Genomic DNA, 4,182 nt, shown 5'->3' with positions numbered 1-4,182 from the left:
ACCCCTGATGCTAAAAAAATTAAGAAGTCACCTCTACTCTGAAGAAGCTTCAATTAGACTTCCAACAAAAGTCAGAATAGCTGTCAAATATAAAACATTTGTATTTAAAGAACAGACTCACCCGAGCTTGCCCCACCTTCCTCATAATCTTGTTCATTCATAATAAAGAAAAAGCTGTTGGCTCTTCAGGTATGAAGCAACAAAACAACAGGAAGCTGATAGTTGCCCCCTCTCCGTTTTATGCGAGACCTCAAATCCTGTCTCTCAGTAGTAGTGGATTAATCCCAGGCAAGGCATCCAGGCTTCATGCAGTTTAAAGTATGCCTATGTCACAAAGCCAAGCTGCACTGCAGCTGCAGCTCTCTCCAAACACAGTTAAGCTGTAGGATCTTCAGTGACAAATACTATGCTCAGTGGAAAGGGCAGAGCCTAAACACCCAGTTTCTCCAAGTAGGAAGACAATCTGTCTCCAACTCTGTTTTCACCCCCAAAAATTCAATTTTAGGACATTTCTACTGAGCAAATGTCTATCTTTCTGTTTATGCGCAATGAGCAAAGTTAATCCAGGAGCTAATGTTATGGAATAGTTATCATCATAAATATTAGGTTTAAGAGCCACAGTAGCTAAAAATTATAGATATACAATATAGACAGACGCATTAAATTTGTTTTCTGTAACCAACTTTTATATGGACATTATGCACTAAAAATGTAACAGTATTAGCCTCAAAAATGTTCTTTAATGCCAGTGTACTAGCATAAAAATAATAAAATTAAAAAAAACCTGCAGCTGCATTTTTCACTGAATTTAATGTTGTTTAATTATTAAATATTAATTCTCCTTTGTGATTGCTATTTGTCTATTTGCAGGTTTTGTAATTTTCCCTGTGAAGTCATTTTGCATGTATTAAATACTCAATAACATTAAGCAGCTTAGGACAGCCTGTTGTGATGTTATTACTTTGCACAGGTTAATTCCTACGGTCAAGTTAGACTGAAATACTAAATCCAGCTCTTTTTATAAGACAAAATCACCATGAACCCCATATACAGTACAACAGTTCCACCGATAATAAAATTTACTTCAAAAGCTTTTAAATGAAACTTCAGATTCACTTACAATCACCTTGAATATGAAACACCATGAAAATATGGTACATCTGAAGTTTGACAAAGTTGAAATCTAAGACAGCTGATAAGAATACATAAGAGTACAGCCAAAGAGACTCCACAGGGTAAAACAAGAAGTCACTAACTACAATATAGATGCTAAATGATGCCTTTGAAAGCAGGAAAAAACTGAACCAGGCAGGTCATATGCCACACTTACACATGGAGAACTTTGTTTGTAAGCCAAAAGGAAAAAAAAGAAGAAAAAAAAGGAAGTCAGCAATTTAACTGATCTGTTTTTTGCCTTTGCCTGGGAACTTTTGCATCAATTAGAAAATATATCCACTTCGTCATTTCCCACTTTCTGAACAACTCTAACTTGACACGTGGTTAAAGAAAAGTGAGGAAAAAAAGCCCCACACATCTCAAATGTCTACCCTTCTGAGTCATACAAATATGAAGGAGGAACTTAGGTCACAGCATACCTGCATGCCTCCATTTCACACTACAAAGTACGCTGTAAAATACAATGTAAGTGTTACATTACAGCAGCATTTCAAATCTTTCTGGCGTTGCCATGGCATGTGCATACCTATAGTAGGGCATATATTGGACTGAAATGCATTCAAGTGTTATACTCCAGAGGGAGGGGAGGATGGAGGCTGAGCCCAGTTAGTCTGACAAATAATCACACTCTTCCTAATACCTACATGAAAACATTTCCAGGTTTCATTGTCCAAATTGTCTTTGGAAGTCTACTGGATTAGATTGCATGCAGTTACAGTGCAAAAAGCTTTTTCACAGGAGCTGCCAGAGAAAATGTTTGTGAGATGGCAGGAAAAAAAGCGTTAACTCTTTTACTAATGTGGGTTATCACAAAGCACTAACTTGAACTCCTTTCCTCATTTTCCCCACAAAGTATCATCAAAATTCAGAGCTTGTCCTGCTCTCCAACAGTGACTGGTACCTAGACCAAGAAATCTAATGTATGGCCTAAAAGCTCCCTGGTAAAGATTAGAAGTGACAACCTGCCTCCTCAGGTACACTGGAGCTTTGTACTTAAGGGCTGAGGTACATCTGGTGTGGGAGACTAAACTTTCTTGGGAGCTGGGCTAAGAACGTGGAATAAAACTTTCTTGGGAACAAAGTTCCTCACAAACCTCACCAAGTATGAAGTCCACGTCTATGATTTTGCCTTTCTTCAGTATTAGAAAGATAGCAATATACACAAAAAGGAATCTCATCAAAACAACCCCCCCCCCCATAATTCAAGAAGCTCATGCCACAGAAGACAGAAAGAAGGAGACTAACAAGAAAGCCACATTACATATGCCAGTCATGTCACCACACACTCTACCAGAAGGTACTCTGACACCATAATGACGTGTGTCATACAAGATCCTGGAAAACAATGTGATTATGCTTCTTATACACCAAATATTTACAGCTCAGGAATTTAAGGGATAAATGTCAATTGCAGCTGAACAAACATTTTATTTACTCCAGATATTATGACTGAGGACTATGGTTCTCATAGGACCCCTACTTTGTATTTTATTCCTATGTACAATCAAGCAGTTGGTTTCAGCATATGCAAAGCATATGCAGAAACCTTCATGTTTGAGGGAAAGAGAAGGTCTCTTGATTGTCTGACAAATATTCTATGGACCTCAATTTCGACTAGGGTTCAAGGCACTACAACTGCATACAGAACAAAAGTTCCGAACCACTTTTCTCGTCTCCCAGTTCACAAAACAGTAAAGCAGACCTCTCCAAAAGTTGCATCATTCCCGTCTTTTTGTATTTGTATACAAGACCAATGGCACCCTGTCAGATTCTTATTTCATATATTATGATCTCAAAAATCATAGAAAGGCTCCTTGTTTATCAGACAAACGCCATTTAAAATGGACAAAATAGGGAGGGGAAAAAACAAAAAGTTCAAGCTCAAGTTGACTTTATAATCCATTTATTTTTTACTTCTTCCATTTCCTTCTGTTTGGACAGTGAACACAGATTGATCAGTTTCACAAAGAAACTGGATTTAAAAAAAACAAAGTTAAAAACAATTTTATTTTTTCCCCCCACAAATAAGGTTCTTTAAAGCTGCCAGACGCCAAGTGGAGAAACCAGCAGTGAAATATATCATTCTGTAAAACTTAAAGCGCAGAGTCAAGCACCTTGTGTTTAAATATAGTCAAATACAAGGTCACACATTAAACAAAAGTCTAAGAATAGGTCATATCAACAGGCTAGGAGACTATATCTTTTCAGAATCTTTACTTTATAGGATAGAAAATTCCTGTGATAACCTTGGGAGCTCCAAGTGCAAAGCTATGGCTACAGGAAGGTAATGCAATCCTTGACATCAAGCTCAAGTATGGACAGAAGAACTCAAGCTCAAGTAGGGAAAGGAGAGGATTGCTGAAGGAATAACCGCTCTCAATTCAAGAAGAATGTTGACAGCCTGGACAAGGTTTATAAAGGAAGGTACAAGAACAATATGAAGTCTGAAAATCATTCTTTAAAAATTAGATATTGAAGAAGGAGCTCATGCTCCTTAGTTCCTGCAGAAGGTGGAAGCTAAGAGGTAAACTGATCCCCGATAAATAGGTATCTATTAATAGGATCATAGGAGAGTAGGACTGGAAGGGAATTTAAAAGATCATGTAGTCCAGCCCCCTGCTCAAGGCAGGATCATCCCTGACTAAACCATCCCATGGTTAAGTTACATAAGATCATAAAATTGCAATATCTATAAACCATCACTGAATCTCTCTACTAGCGAGTGCACCCTGAAGCAAGGATCAAACAGATTCAGTGGAGATAAACAACATTACAAAAAAATGGCAAGAGACACCAAAAGGGTGCTTGCTGTCATGCTCCTAGTCCCAGAATCCAAGAAGCCATGGGCTCACCTTCACAAGAAGCTATGCCAAGGTCCACCTTTACATCATGTCTCTGAGCATACCTTAAATGCTGGGGGCCAAGCAGGTCCAGGGAGGTGATCCTCCCCCTCTATGCAGCACTGGTCAGGCCGCAGCTGGAGTACTGCGTCCAGCTCTGGGCGCC

At 38.6% G+C, this 4,182-nt stretch overlaps 1 long non-coding RNA gene across 1 annotated transcript in view; it reads left to right on the top strand.

The window, feature by feature from the left end:
* The first annotated feature begins 3,423 nt into the window (after positions 1 to 3,423).
* LOC109323151 overlaps positions 3,424 to 4,182 on the top strand; it is an 11,131-nt gene continuing 10,372 nt past the window's right edge. Inside the window, exons 1-2 of the long non-coding RNA XR_002104564.1 lie at positions 3,424 to 3,436; positions 3,597 to 3,600. This is a non-coding gene — a long non-coding RNA (uncharacterized LOC109323151). The remainder of the gene's footprint in view (positions 3,437 to 3,596; positions 3,601 to 4,182) is intronic.

This window comes from Crocodylus porosus, unplaced genomic scaffold, assembly GCF_001723895.1.
Source record: "Crocodylus porosus isolate Cpor-Errol unplaced genomic scaffold, CroPor_comp1, whole genome shotgun sequence".
Taxonomy (NCBI): Eukaryota; Metazoa; Chordata; order Crocodylia; family Crocodylidae; genus Crocodylus; species Crocodylus porosus.
This window is presented reverse-complemented; position numbering and strand designations above follow the sequence as displayed.